The sequence below is a fragment of the Pseudorasbora parva genome, chromosome 9, assembly GCF_024679245.1.
Source record: "Pseudorasbora parva isolate DD20220531a chromosome 9, ASM2467924v1, whole genome shotgun sequence".
Classification (NCBI taxonomy): domain Eukaryota; kingdom Metazoa; phylum Chordata; class Actinopteri; order Cypriniformes; family Gobionidae; genus Pseudorasbora; species Pseudorasbora parva.
In genome coordinates this window covers 46,560,896-46,577,835 of record NC_090180.1, presented here as the reverse complement: position 1 = coordinate 46,577,835, position 16,940 = coordinate 46,560,896, and the positions used below count along the sequence as shown (strand labels likewise).

At 38.7% G+C, this 16,940-nt stretch overlaps 1 long non-coding RNA gene across 1 annotated transcript in view; it reads right to left on the bottom strand.

Annotated features, from left to right (window-relative positions):
- Positions 1–16,448: 16,448 nt before the first annotated feature.
- The window catches only part of LOC137089782 (uncharacterized), a 38,262-nt gene continuing 37,770 nt past the window's right edge, over positions 16,449–16,940 (bottom strand). Inside the window, exon 3 of the long non-coding RNA XR_010907788.1 lies at positions 16,449–16,594. This is a non-coding gene — a long non-coding RNA (uncharacterized lncRNA). The remainder of the gene's footprint in view (positions 16,595–16,940) is intronic.

The window sequence follows — 16,940 nt, the reverse complement described above, 5'->3', positions numbered from 1 at the left end:
GCTTCACTGTCTTCACTGTGTACTGTGGCTTGAATTCAGAGTTTGGGGGTCGTCTCACAAACTGCCTGTGGCCCTTGGACCCAAAAAGAACAATTTTACTCTCATCAGTCCACAAAATGTTCCTCCATTTCTCTTTAGGCCAGTTTATGTGTTCTTTGGCAAATTGTAACCTCTTCTGCACATGCCTTTTTTTTAACAGAGGGACTTTGCGGGGGATTCTTGAAAATAGATTAGCTTCACACAGACGTCTTCTAACTGTCACAGTACTTACAGGTAACTCCAGACTGTCTTTGATCATCCTGGAGGTGATCATTGGCTGAGCCTTTGCCATTCTGGTTATTCTTCTATCCATTTTGATGGTTGTCTTCCGGTTTCTTCCACGTCTCTCTGGTTTTGCTCTCCATTTTAAGGCATTGGAGATCATTTTAGCTGAACAGCCTATCATTTTTTGCACCTCTTTATAGGTTTTCCCCTCTCTAATCAACTTTTTAATCAAAGTACGCTGTTCTTCTGAACAATGTCTTGAACGACCCATTTTCCTCAGCTTTCAAATGCATGTTCAACAAGTGTTGGCTTCATCCTTAAATAGGGGCCACCTGATTCACACCTGTTTCTTCACAAAATTGATGACCTCAGTGAACACACCCCTTTCAACTAATTCAACTAATTGCCCAATTGCACAGCCTTAAGAGCGTGCATATCATGAATGCTGGGTCTCATTTGTTTTCTGAGAATCTACTGAACCTACTGGTAACTTGTTTGCCACGTAGCAATAAAAAAATATACGAAAAACCTTGATTATTCTGGTTAGTCACATTGTACTGCTATTATTTTGAACAAGACTGTATATGGTGGAAAAGGTGACGTTTGCTAGAAGGATATGAGTGAACGATCTGTAAGCAACGTATCTACGGTTGTATTTTGTAATACAAAATAATATTAACCTTTGTCATTAGACACACCAAGTACCATACAAAACTAAATAAGTTAGTGTTTCCTTTTGTTACTGTACTAGCATCTTGCGTTATCTAGATGCGGTCTCTCTAAGAAACTTTCAATTTAATCAGAAATTGTTTAAACAGTCAATAAGTGGATAAATCACTACTTACTGCTGCAGGAATACAGTCGCCCCTTTCTTCAGTTTAAGACACTGAGCGAAGTTTGCTTGAAATGGGCCGAACAAACGAACAATCTTGATTTAAATTGTTGTGGTATCCGAATATAATAAACATCAACCATGACTGTTGACATATGAAAAGTCCTCACGTCTCCTGCACAGCCTGAACATGACGTGTGTCATGAGAGACGTTTTTGCAATCCTCGAGTGTCTTGTTTACCATCAGTAGATTCGGCAAGTCATGTTTGGACAGATACAAATGTTTGGGGCGTGTATATAATAAATGATCCCCAGTCTGCTGTGATTGGTCTACTCTGCTCTGATTGCTCAGATGGCCCAGTCTGTTGGGATGTGTTTGTGAACACAATCGTGTGAAATGCTTCAGGAGGAAATTAAACCAAATCATTCTGATGACAGAATTTTGGACTCAGGCATTTCAGAACCACCAAACCAACATTTGAGATGCTGTGATGCGATTGGTCCGCTGGCTAGTCCAGTCATTCAGTCAGATCATCTGTTGGGGCAAAGCCACATTTATTGTTGCACATTAGGGGGATTTATTCTGTGAATGTGTTTCCATCCTCATCGGATGAAAAAAATGTGTCCGCTTCATTTGAAAGCATTGTTTTTTATGCATATTTTTAGAATATATGTGCATCTTACCATTTCCATACAACATTTTTTCCCCTTTAAACTAATTCCCAAACTAAATAAAACTATTTTCATCTGTACCTGTTATGGCCCTGGTTACATATGCATCTCATGAAAGTAATGACAATTTTTGGGTATTCCTTTACAGATAACGTGTAAGATTTGAAGGATGATTAAAAAAAAAGAAAAGTTAAATTTCTTTGAGACAGTCCATTCCAGATCAAATAAAAAATGCCATTTCATGAAAGCTCTTTGGACGTCCCGTTCCTTTTACAGTCACTTCCTGTCTATCAGAAGCTTCTCTAATGAATCAGAGACATTCGGTCAGACACTGATCTAGAAAGAAGTCTGTCTCTCTAATGATAACTCCAATGAGACACTGTTCTTTATTGAATTATGTATTTAAAAGGATCCTATTGTTTTTGCAGAGAACCGTCTGTCCTCTTAGACGTCTCATCATGACAAATTCAACACACTGAATCCATCTGACGTAAACTCATACCTCATGAAACTTTACACCCATGTTCAGCTATTACCCTCAAAGAAAAGTTATTTTGCCTTTTGAATCCAATTTTATGAACTGTGCTAATGAATGCAGTTGGTATCAGTTGCATTGCATTGTGGGATAGAGTATTCTACACAGTAGAAACATTTTGGAAATTGGATATTAAATACAGAAAATGTGCACTGTACTTTGTTATTTTAGTATGATTAGATATGATTATAATTACGGGTCAAGCACCGAATGTGTGTACTACTGTAATCGTTAGTGTTCTTCTTACTATTCTTCCGTTCTGTAAAGTCTATGGCAGCCCATAGAAACGCTTGCGGGAAAGTTATGAAATCTGGCACATTTATAGAGAACCGTCTGAACTGTCACAATAGCATATTTTGAGTCTCTAACTTAATCCCTCTAGCGCCACCACCTGTCCAAAAGTTGCATTCACATTTCATTTTTTTATTTTCCCGCCTTTTATTCTACAAAAACCCCTACTTTTTCTAACTCCTCCTAGGCTGTTGTTTCGATTTTCATGAAAATTTAATCAGATCATCTTCAGCAACAAAAACATATGGGATTCAAATTGATTCGTCAAATCATTCTTGAATAATGAGTTCGATGAAGAGCCAACAAAATGGACGCGAGGCTATATCTTTGCAATGCTTTAGCGTAATCTGACCAAACTTGTTGTGTGTTATTAGCCTGAAATAACACCAAAATTATGTGATTAGGTTTGGCCAAAAATCACATAACCGGTCTCTTTAGATTTGGTGCAGCATGCCGAGTTGAACGATACCCACTTTTCTTATATTGGCCATTTTGAATTTGGCCATAAAATGCTATATTTTACTAAAACACTGCCCCTTTGTTACAAAACTCTGTCATTGGGACCATGGCCTGAAGTCACTAAAAAGGTTTTGGTAAGCGCCACCGTATGGTCAAAAGTTTAAATGAAATGTCCAAATGTGCTAATAACTTCTGATTAATTTTGCTAATTGTAATGATTCCTTGGGTCATGCCGAGAACAGATACCAATTTTGCCATAGTCAGCTTAACTCCCTATCCACCATTTTGATTTTCTTTTAAAAACTCATTTTTCGAACTGCTTCTAGACTGTTGTTCCAATTTTCTCCAAAATCAAATCATATCATCTTCAGACCATTCCGGCAAAAAGTTATGGATTTTGTGACAATAGGTGAAACCATGTAGCCTCACAAGCCAGACCCACATCAAGATGTTTGGTCTGGAAACTCACCATTGACGGCTCAATCCGAGGGGCGGATAAACGGCTGTCTGTCAAACTCCCTCTGCACGCGATAGGATAGCGCTACAACCAACCAGAGCAACGAAGGTGAAGCAGAGCTCGCTGACAGATTAAACATTCGCCGTATCCGGTCGGCTAAACTCCGAACACATCTTCCCTTTTTAAGAATGACTTCAGTGCCGTTCTTTGTTCTTTTCTCAGAGAAAAGCTTAACTCAAGTCTTCCAGAATCGCAGTCAAAGCTGATTCGAAAGACCGCCGCCGTTCGCCAGTTTCTGTGTTTACTAGAAGCACGCAAACGCAACTCGGCCGTCGTCATTATGGCCCTGCCCACCGACTCTATACACGATGTGATTGGTCCGTCCAGATTCTGAGGAATACAGCTCAGAAGGGTATTGAGAGTTCCTAGACGACACTTGCGGGCAGATTAAATTTGCTGCCGCTAGGGTGTGTCTAGATTTCTAGGCTAGAAACCATGGGCATTGGAAGCAAATAAAAAGTGGGTCCTCTATCAGATTTTTTTTTACTGGAGATACGTTAGATGCCATATTTACATTAAATACAAATATACAGCTGTTTACTAAACATTTGATTGGGCTAAATTACAGAAATCACTGAATTATTTACTGTGGCTATAGTGTAGGGGTAAGATGCATGTCATCAAGTTTTGACGCAAATCGATCAGAGGTTCGAATCCGCCTTTTGCCACACTCGCTCGACTCCCTTTTCCCATCACATATCAGATCGGAAAGGCATTTATTTTCAATAAAAATTGAGAAAATATTGGAAAAGTGGAAAAAAGCGTCTAACGTATTTAATAATAAGTGTTTCTCAGTTAGGGGTATGTGAACAGACATGTGCTGAATTAGAGACAAAAAACGTGGGTGGGTCTTGTCCCACACACACACAATGGTTCCGACGCCCATGGGCGAAACCGTTTCTATATCCTGCATCAACAAAGTTGATAGCATGATGCCAAAATGGCTTTATCTCTGCAATGCTTTGGCATATTGACACCAAACTTTGCATGCATTATTGTCACCTTGACCACAATTTGGTCTCAGATCCACCTATTGGTTGAAAGTGATAAACCATTAAATCATATTGATTTATGATTTTTCATTTAGCCTAAAATCATCTTAATATGTCTTTAATTGTTCATTGTTGCAGTTGGTCTGATGCTCCCAGCCAGGCCCGTCGCAAGGCCCTGTGTGAACGTGATGTGCGAGGGCCAGGGGTATATTGACAGGGGCCTACTGTTGCTTTAGTGATGAACAATGTGTTGTTAATGGATAGCTAAGAAAAAAATGTATATTCAGTTTAACAGCATTAGGTTGAAGAAGATAAACTGTATAACTGATCTGCGCTGTGCTCACAGTTTGACGCTTAAATTTTGACCCAATTATAATGGGTCAAAACCTTTTTGGAAAAGTCTCGGTTTACCTGCGGTCCCGTTGCTCTCAATGATGCTCCAAAAGATGAGCAATAGTTAGGTTATTCTTATTAAACTTTAACAATGAAAAATAAATAAAACGTTTTGTGCATACCGTCAGATGAAATGTAGGCGTCCATGCTTTCTCTGTATATATGCAATTAATGCACATCCTTGAATGAGTGCCTTAAAATTTAGAGTTCATTGAAATAAAATTCTTTAGTTAAAGGTGCCATGTGTAAAAATTGAGGTAAAAATATCCCAAAAATTACCTACACACATCAAAAGAATAAGAAGAAATAAGGGCGATGATGTCATTAAAAAAATGTCAAGTTATAGTGCTGCAGAGATATCAACCTTAATTAGCAGTAGCATTACTAGCCCCGGCCCGACAGGTATCGTAATACCAGTCTCGGCCATGGGAGGCGGTATGCGGGCAACATAACCACCAGCCAACCTGGTGTACTTGAACCTGATGTCAATCGTGTGGAAAGTACAGCCCACTACTTCATTTCAGTTCAGGGAAGAGAGCGGACGGATGGCCGAAGCCCTTGGCCCCTTAAATGTATCTGATATGATAAAAATAGCTGTTTTTACCTGACCGGAAAAAGCAGAAGTGCGGGCGCCCGGCGACTGTGTCCCGTCCCGTCATAATAAAAGTCCCGGTACTCGCGAGCCGTTTAGAATAGGCGCCCTCAAGTGGATGAAAAGTTGCATAGTGCACCTTTAATGAACATATTCAAATATTATTAAAAGATTTTGTAAGCATATTGGGTGTGTTTTATTTGTGAACGCAGTGAAATATGCCAAATTGTGCTATTTTCATTGTTTTGTAATTTTTTTTGTGTCAGATCCAATATTTTGAGTTTCTATTTATTAATCCAATTTCCTTCATTGTATCAACTCAAATTTTTAATTCCAATAAACTCAAAATTGTAAGGCAGCCAGGTTACTTACTTTTTTAAGTTAAACCAACAAAAATGTTTTAAAGAGTAGCGTATTTAGGCTACTTGAACTTCTTAGGTATAATAGTTGGACCCATTTGAGCAGAGGCGGCCAAAATCAGAATTTGATCGGACTGAATAAAGCTCTCTAAGAACTTGACGTGCGATGCCGCGCTGACTGACATGTATGCGCATCAATCACTGTCACACGCACAGATATACTGCATATATTTTTAACAAGGACAATAAGGCCCCGAACACACAGAACGCGTTTTTGCAGCGAGAGGTACCTTTTTTGAATGGATTTCGGTTGGCAGAGAGCGTTATAACCGCTTGCTGCGCCTCGCATTTTTGAAGGAGCTCTCCGAGCGCATGAAGTTGAAAAAAAGTCAACTCTGAGCGGAAAAGCGCCCGAAGTCATCTCGTTTATTATCTTTTGTCCAATCGAATGAATGAAGAGGCGGGCCTTCCGTTGTGTTGACCATTACATTGATTTGACTGACAGTATAGGTGATTCGGGGGTTGCCTAGAAACATACCCCCCCCCATTTTATATTTTCCATTATCATTTTGATTTTGTATTTCATTTTTGTAAGGTTTCAGTTTTTTTCTTCTTTTTTTGTCAATGAGGATTAGAGAAGCAATTCATCCTATGGAGGAATGTAAAAATGCTATAAAAAAACCATACAGGCTATTATAGATATTAATGATAAACATTTTCAGAACATTATGCATATTATAAAGGGTTACTGCTTGCAGTGCCTCACAAGTGTTTTTGTCATTTCATTTGCTTCAGTGAATTCTCTCTCCACTCACTTCTGTTCTGCTCTTTTTTTTTTTTGTCTCCACTGGTTTTATTCTCAAAAAAGTGACGCTTTTGTGCTCTGGATCAAATGCAATGGAGAATCAAGCTGAAAGATGTCCTGTCTCTGTCCCCATGAGATGTTCACTTGATGTTCACCTCCATCTCAGTGATAGATTTTACTAGAATAGAGAAAGGTGACATCTTGTCCTTTCATTGGTCTTTTTAGTCGGCCATGGCAACAGAACAATCTCAGCACTGACACACATGACGAGCCGGAGCGGCGTGATGTACTTCCCATTCTTCTTCTTATCATCATCCTCATCATCATGTTCTTCATCTGTTTCTAATGGCCAGTCATTTGTTCAACCTTTGAGTTTCCCCCGTCACTATTGTTGTTCTTCAAAATCATCTTGCAAATGTAAATAGTTGTTTTTGTTTATTAAAAAAAATCCATAAAGACACAAAGTTACAAAAGATTCTATTTCAAATAAAAGCTGTCCTTTTAACATTCCATTCATCAAAGAATCCTGAAAAATAAAATGCATCACGGTTTGCACAAAAACATAAAGTAGGAAAACCGTTTTCAACATCATAAATGTTTCTTGAGCAACATTTTACTAAAATGATTTCTGAAGGATCATGTGATTCAACCTCATTCAAACATCAAGGTGAAACAATGGTCACATCAATGTTTGGAGTAAATGGGTTTGTTACGTCTGACCCAGGATCAGAGTAACACAAAACTACCCAAACACTGGGTTGTTACGTCTGACCCAGGATCTGAGTAACACAAAACTACCCAAACACTGGGTTGTTACGTCTGACCCAGGATCTGAGTAACACAAAAACTACCCAAACACTGGGTTGTTACGTCTGACTCAGGATCTGAGTAACACAAAAACTACCCAAACACTGGGTTGTTACGTCTGAAGACTGGAGTCATGTTGCTGAAAATTCAGCTCTGATCACATGAATGAATGAATTAGTTATATATACACTCACCTAAAGGATTACTAGGAGCACACTAATCCTGTGTTTGACCCCCTTTCGCCTTCAGAACTGCCTTAATTCTCCGTGGCATTGATTCAACAAGCTGCTGAAAGCATTCTTTAGAAATGTTGGCCCATATTGATAGGAGAGCATCTTGCAGTTGATGGAGATTTATGGGATGCACATCCAGGGCACGAAGCTCCCGTTCCACCACATCCCAAAGATGCTCTATTGGGTTGAGACCTGGAGACTGTGGCGGCCATTTTACTACAGTCAACTCATTGTCATGTTCAAGAAACCAATTTGAAATGATTTGAGCTTTGTGACATGGTGCATTATCCTGCTGGAAGCAGCCATCAGAGGATGGGGACATGGTGGTCAGTAGGATGGTACATGGTAGGCCGTGGCATTTCGTTTACCACAGTGGTAACGAGGCATGATGGATCCATGTTCGCAATTTACGCCAAATTCTGACTCTACCATCTGAATGTCTGAACAGAAATCGAGACTCATCAGACCAGGCAACATTTCTCCAGTCTTCATCTGTCCAATTTTGGTGAGCTCGTGCAAATTGTCGCCTCTTTTTCCTATTTGTAGTGTAGATGAGTGGTACCCGGTGGGGTCTTCTGCTGTTGTAGCCCATCCGCCTCAAGGTTGTGTGTGTTGTGGCTTCACAAATGCTTTGCTGCATACCTCGGTTGTAACGAGTGGTTATTTCAGTCAAAGTTGCTCTTCTATCAGCTTGAATCAGTCGGCCCATTCTCCTCTGACCTTGAGCATCAACAAGGCATTTTCTCCCACAGGACTGCTGCAGACTGGATGCTCTTCCCTTTTCACACCATTCTTTGTAAACCCTAGAAATGGTTGTGTGTGAAAATCCCAGTAACTGAGCAGATTGGGAAATACTCAGACCGGCCCGTCTGGCTCCAACAACCATGCCACGCTCAAGATTGCTTAAATCACTTTTCGTTCCCATTCTGACATTCAGTTTGGAGTTCAGGAGATTGTCTTGACCAGGACCACACCCCTAAATGCACTGAAGCAACTGCCATGTGATTGGTTGATTAGATAATTGCATTAATGAGAAAATGAACAGGTGTTCCTAATAATCCTTTAGGTGAGTGTATATATATTATGTCTTAAAATTCTGCTGAAATCTTTTCTCTTAGACTACCTCAAATGACAGAAGAAAATATCGACACAGTGCATAAGCATAACATCACTCATGTGGTTTCCATAGAAACATAATTCTGTGAAAATAACACAGTAACACTCAAGAAATCATAATGGCTGGTCAAAAATAACCACATAAGCAGGCCTAATTCTGAATAAGTGGAGAGAGTTTCACAAAAGCCTCTGCATTAGTACGAGAACGGGCGCTGATTCGACCTCATTCAAACGTCAAGGTGAAAGAATGGTCACACCGATGTTTGGAGTAATATCCATAAATTATACATGCTCTTTTGTGACGGAAATGCTTTTAATTTGGCTGGAAAGAAAATATGACAGAGAAAAAAAGCAGATTTTTGGAGTAGAGTTTGATTATAGTTCAGTCATGCAGAAGATGCAAAACTACATGATGCAAAAAAAGCCTTTAGGGGGAAGCTTTTAGATCTGGAGACAAAATGTACACGGCTGGTTCATTCCAGGCTCAAACGAGGCATTACTGGGAACACTCAAAACTATTCTTATTAATAAAAGAATTGGTAACACTTTATGTTGATGGTCCTCTATAGACATTCTGTTGACTATAAGAAACGTTGCACCCGCATGTCAAATAACTCTCATTAGAGTATTCATAAACGGTCTACTAACACTTTATTTTGATGCTCCTCCAACAGACTTTACACTTAGTAAACGTAACTTTGGTCACATGTCAACTTACTACTAACCCTAACCTAACAGTCTAGTAAAACTCCAATGAGAGTTAAATTCAAAATGGGCTTTTTCTTTTTTTACCCAAGGGCTGGATAAAAATTGGACAAAACACATTTTACCATGCAAAATGGGTTGTTTATTTAACCCAGCATAGTTGATTCATTTTTACTATAATACTAGTTTAATTTTTACTTAATTCAAGAATTAATGTTTTATGGATTAACTTGAAACACCATTTAAAATAATCAACACAACCACTGTTCCACATGATAATAATAATAATAACAATGCGTTCAATTTATATAGCGCTTTTCAAGGCACTCAAAGCGCTTTACATAGAAGGGGGGAATCTCCTCAACCACCACCAGTGTGCAGCATCCACCTGGATGATGCGACGGCAGCCATATTGCGCCAGAACGCCCACCACACACCAGCTGATTGGTGGAGAGGAGACCGAGTGATGAAGCCAATCAGGATATGGGGATTATTAGGAGGCCATGATGGACAGAGGCCAATGGGCAAATTTGTCCAGGATGCCGGGGTTACACCCCTACTCTTTATCGAAAGACATCCGAAGGGATTTTTAATGACCACAGAGAGTCGGGACCTCGGTTTAACGTCTCATCCGAAAGAAAATGATAATTTCTTTATTTTCAAATTCAACTTTACAGTATAGGATATTTTATATAGTTTTTAATATACACATTGCCTACATTTAAGCTTGTTTAACAAATATTAGAAGTAAAAATTAAACATTTAGATTAATTGAGGTGTAATCGATCAGTCTCTGTTATCCCGTTTTCACCGTAATGGCGCTAGTTCTGAGAATATATTTTAACATAATGTTTTAACAAACATGTATTTATATTCTGAATCTTTAAGGAAAAAAATCATAAACCTTTATGCAAGGCATCAGACGTTTCTTATCACGCGAAAAGACCGTCATGACACTCGTTTGGGTGACTCACATCACGCCCCTGAATGTTGCTTTGCATAAAATTAAATGATATACAGCACAATAACAAAATTATAGATCAAATAAAATGTACACCAACCTGTATTTTACCGAAGACATGCACCAATTTGACGGAGGTGCACTTCTCTCTCCTGAAGAGGTGCAAAAAGCCTGTGATAAATAACTCAACCTCTGGTTTGTTACGTCTGACCCAGGATCTGGGTAACACCAAAACTACCCAAACACTGGGTTGTTACATCTGACCCAGGATCTGAGTAACACAAAAACTACCCAAACACTGGGTTGTTACATCTGACCCAGGATCTGTGTAACACAAAAACTACCCAAACACTGAAAAATGCAGTCTAAGAGTCTCAACCCAGGATTTGGGTTTGGGTATTAAAAATAACCCAAGGATTTTTAGTTGACATGACAGGTGCAAAGCTACTTATAGGCAACAGAATTTCTAAAAGCCTGTGATAAATAACTTAACCTCTGGTTTGTTACGTCTGACCCAGGATCTGGGTAACACCAAAACTACCCAAACACTGGGTTGTTACATCTGACCCAGGATCTGTGTAACACAAAAACTACCCAAACACTGGGTTATGTCTGACCCAGGATCTGAGTAACACAGAAACTACCCAAACACTGGGTTATGTCTGACCCAGGATCTGAGTAACACAGAAACTACCCAAACACTGGGTTGTTACATCTGACCCAGGATCTGAGTAACACAAAAACTACCCAAACACTGGGTTGTTACATCTGACCCAGGATCTGTGTAACACAAAAACTACCCAAACACTGAAAAATGCAGTCTAAAAGTCTCAACCCAGGATTTGGGTTTGGGTATTAAAAATAACCCAAGAATTTTTAGTTGACATGACAGGTGCAAAGCTACTTATAGGCAACAGAATTTCTAAAAGCCTGTGATAAATAACTTAACCTCTGGTTTGTTACGTCTGACCCAGGATCTGGGTAACACCAAAACTACCCAAACACTGGGTTGTTACATCTGACCCAGGATCTGAGTAACACAAAAACTACCCAAACACTGGGTTATGTCTGACCCAGGATCTGAGTAACACAGAAACTACCCAAACACTGGGTTGTTACATCTGACCCAGGATCTGAGTAACACAAAAACTACCCAAACACTGGGTTATGTCTGACCCAGGATCTGTGTAACACAAAAACTACCCAAACACTGGGTTATGTCTGACCCAGGATCTGAGTAACACAGAAACTACCCAAACACTGGGTTGTTACATCTGACCCAGGATCTGAGTAACACAAAAACTACCCAAACACTGGGTTATGTCTGACCCAGGATCTGGATAACACAAAAACTACCCAAACACTGGGTTGTTACATCTGACCCAGGATCTGAGTAACACAAAAACTACCCAAACACTGGGCTGTTACGTCTGACCCAGGATCAGAGTAACACAGAAACTACCCAAACACTGGGTTGTTACATCTGACCCAGGATCTGTGTAACACAAAAACTACCCAAACACTGAAAAATGCAGTCTAAAAGTCTCAACCCAGGATTTTGGTTTGGGTATTAAAAATAACCCAAGGATTTTTAGTTGACATGACAGGTGCAAAGCTACTTATAGGCAACAGAATTTCTAAAAGGGACCGTCAAAATAAACTGTAACCAAAAAGATTAAATTAAAAAGAAAATACACATTTTAGATTTGAATACCTATAATTTTCTCATATCATTCAAAACTCATTTGAATATGATTTTTAGCTTCCCTATATTACAGCTAAAGTGGATGGTGATACTTAAAAAAAAATCTAAAATGATAAAAAAGCACAATGAAAGGAGCTGTCAAATCACATTCAATTCAAAACCAGGAACCAATGACATTTGATGTCAAAATGACAAATGTTGAGCTTAAAATTGGGTCTGTTCTTCACACAAAGCAATCATATGACTTCCAAACACTTGGAATATGCCTTTTTGTCCTTGACATGCAGCTGTAGTGCGTCTGTAGTACTGAAAAAAACCTGTTTGAAACATGTTTTGCTAATTTTCTCCTTGAATCCTTCATGAGGGTGAACGAGTGAAAAATGTTTGGTGCGCTGTTCGTTATTTCACTTCTTTATGAGCTTATGAGGTATGACTTATGAGCTTACTTTTTTATGAGTGTTCAGGTTGAGTACATTTTTGGAAATTTTATCCACACAATGACGGTGAAACACACACGCACGCACGCAGCACACACACACACACACACACATGCTCTCTCACACACACACACACACACACACACACACACACACACACACACACACACACACACACACACACACACACACACACACACACACACACACACACACACACACACACACACACACACACACTAAATCTGTCAGGTCTGATATGTGTTTCTACAACCATCCCGAGTTCCCTGCAGGGGTCTTAAAGCAATGTGCACAGGATTCCTATCAGAATTCAACCTTGCACACCATTTAAAATGATCGTAATGGGATCAAATGAGACCCTACTGGTTGAACTCGAATGCCTAGAGGATTTTTTTCATTCTTAGAGTCGATGACATGTTATACCTTTATCAGATTTCAGCTTGCCTTGTATTGGAAATATGTCCTGATAGTGAACAGTTTAAATAAATCACATGTGGAGCTATAGCTAAGAGTTTTAAATGAAGTGAATGAAAGTCCTGAATGAACCCCCCAAAATACATTCTGATGTCCTACAGGGGATTTTATTTTCCAATGATTAAAGGTTAAGTTCACCCAAAAATGAAAATTATGTCATTAATTCCTATTTTCCTAACCCTTATGTTGTTCCAAACCTGTCAGACCTCCGTTCATCTTCAGAACATAAATTAAGATATTTCTGATGAAATCTGAGAGCTCTCTGAACCATCGATAGACAGCGATTTACTTAACACTTCCAAGGTCCAGAAAGGCAGGAAAGACATTGTTAAAATAGTTTGTGTGACTCTAGTGGCTCAACCTCAGTTTTAAAAAGTGACGAGAATACTTTTTGCGCACACACTGATCCCTAGTACTCCCTGAGCACGGTATATCAGGTGACATGGACTTCGCTGACAATAATCGCGAAGATTAACGCCCTGCAACATCCTCAAAGAAAGGCAACGACGGGGTCAGGCAGATTACGACATAACACAAACAAATATCGCAATTGACTTTCAAAATGTAAAACCATATAATAGTCATACACTGTAAAAAATTATTTAGAAAAAAAATTACCTGGTTGCCTTAAAATTTTGAGTTCATTGCAATTTCATGTGATACACGGTTGGTTCATTGAAATTAAAATTTTGAGTTCAATGAACATGTCTTGAGATTCGACAACCTTTAATATTATTATTAAACGATTTTGTGAGCATATTGGGTAATTGTGTGTGTTTTATTTCTGATGATGCAGTGAAACATGCCAAATAGTGCTATTTTCATTATTTATCACATTTTTTATGTGGTTCAGATACAATAATATTTTGAGTTTCTATTTATTAAACAATTTATTAAACAAATTTCCTTCGTTGTATCAACTCAAAGTTTTAATTTCAATAAACTCAAAATTTTAAGGCAACCAGGTTACTTACTTTTTAAACTTAAACCAACAAAAACCAAATTTTTTTTTACAGTGTAGCTATATATATATATATATATATATATATATATATATATATATATATATATATATATATATATATATATATATATATATATAAACACACACAAACACACAGTATCGATCTAATAAATATAATCAAAACATTGTTTTAGTCTATTAGTTTTACTATTAGTAGTTTATTTACTATTGTTTGTTTATTACATAGACTACTGTATATTTAATTAACCATTAACAGATTTGAAGCTTTACTGTAAGTCATTCAGTTCCAGTACTAATATACATTTTGATTTGGTTGTATAAATGTGTTCTTAATAACGGTCTTAATTATTGTAGCGGTCTCATAATTCTGCATAGTAAACATTCCTGAGGTAAATAAAATAACACAAAAAAATTGATAGTGGCTCAGCTGCTTCTCAACACATTGTTTACATATTCATAAAATATGCAAATGTAGCATTCATTGCCATAATCATTTAAAAACACTCTAGTTTATAACAATATTTATGTGAATTTTAAGATGAATTTCCACATGTGTGGACAATAAAGAGTTCGAATCTAATCAAATACTCAAATGCATACATACACTCCATCGCAAAGAAGTATAAAAATAAAAACTCGACTAACGGCTCTGCTCCATCATTAGTTCAGAGCGGTGACCCGACACAAGGGACAGTTGTGTGATTTCGCTCTCCACTTCCTGTGGAGTGATGTATCGCCTCATTCCCTACGCCGTTCGCAGTGCCCATTGAACTAAACATATTCCCTCCCTTTGGATTGAAATCTCACTTAAGATGGCAGAATACCCCAGTGAAGTCCACTTCGCAGACCACACACCTTCAGTCTAGCTATTCACGTAGTAAAACCAGTACAGTGCTTCCGGGTTCTAAGTCAGAACGGCGGCTCGCCATTGGCTGATGCTGTACACGTGACCATCACACGCATGCATCGCAAAAGCTGGCCAATGGTGAGCCGGCATTCTGACGTACAACCGGGAAGCACTGTACTGGTTTTACTACGTGAATAGCTAGAATGATGTTAAAAAGACTCGACTGTTGAATAAAGTTGTTATTTTGTTATTTTAAAGGGGTGGTATCGTGGGTTTTTTCTAGGCTTGGTTGTTTATGGGGTGCAGTATAACATGTCTTAATACTTCTTCTTTTTTTAAACGCTGTATTTTTCTTCTACACTCTAAAAAATGTTGGGTTGTTTTAACCCAATGTTAGGTCAAATATGGACTAACCCAGCAATTGGGTTGTTTTAACCCAGCGATTGGGTTGTTTTAATCCTGTGGTTGGGTTAAATATTTGCTTAAGACAACCCAATCTCTGGGTTAAAATAACCCAACTGCTGGGTTAGTCCATATTTGACCCAACATTGGGTTGTTTTTTACTCAGAATTTTTTAGAGTGTATTCTCCCTTTTCTTCCACACCGCTGTCTCCACTGTCCTTTGAACGGCTCGTTTGCGTCCTGCTTCTATGAAGCCCATCCCTCCGAAAAATGCAATGGTCTTAGATTGGTCAGATGGCCAAATGTAGATTCCTGTATTTTTATTGGCTGAAGTGTCAAGCACAGTTTGTCCGGAAGCCACGCCCCTTCCCATTACGGGCAGAAGTCTCATCTGCGGTGACTAGCGAGGGTTTATGATGTCACCAACCCAGGAAGAAGCTTGTTGTAGTCCAAACCGGCCATTTTTGTAGGCAATAAACTGCCATAACTTTAAAAGACAATATCTCCGTTTGCATTGAACTTTCAGCGCTGTAACTTTGCAGATACTGTTTATGCTCAAGCAGCGACATTACACACTATCTTAAGTTAAAAAAGTGAAATCGCATGCAACCACCGCTTTAAGTCGTTATTTTTGGACAATTTTAACAATGTCTTTACTGCCTTTCTGGACCTTGAAAGTTGTAATGATGTTTCTGTCGATGGATGGTTCAGAAACCTCTCGTATTTCATCAAAAATATCTTAATTTGTGTTCCGAAGATGAACGAAGGTCTTGCGGGTTTGGACTTGGGGTTTGGGAGGGTGAGTAGGCAAATTAATCACAGAATTTTATTTTTGGGTGAACTAACCCTTTAAATTGGGGTTATGCCGTAATCCTATTTTTTTAAAAAATCGAATTAATCAAAATTGAATGGGGCTTGCAGTGATTCTGGTCACAGACAATGAATGACACAATGCAGGAATGTGAAGAAATGCTGACGTGGTTGAGACGGATTCATCTCTGTGGCTTTCACAGTTTATTGTCTCCAAACCAACGTCAGCAAAAAGGAATCCGCTCATTTCTGAGGAGAACTGATACCTGCGCTCAGACGACCAGAGGAAAATGTAATTCCTCAGATCAGATGCTGCTCTTTCATGGCTCGGGAGATGTTACGTTTTTCCCATTGTCTCAACTTCGCCTTGGATGTTTCTCCTAGAATAAAAACAAACACAAAATATTTCATAGTTGTCATACAGAGCTATAAAACTAATATGGAGAGGAGTTACAGAAGTTTAATACTTAGTAGTATCAGTGTGATGGTCATTCAGCTTGTCACAAGATACAAATCACGACAAACAAACATTTGGTTGTGTCTCATTTGTCATTTGTTGAGATCTCTCTTAAAACTCCAGAGGAGAAACATGTGAGATTTCTTATGTCTTTATCCCAAGAGTCATGGTTTTCTTTCTGCTGCTGCCTGGGAGAAAGAAGATAATAAAGTAGGTGTCATTTGTGGGTTTTCTTTCCAGTGGAAAAATAAAACGAAAAGTGTTTACGA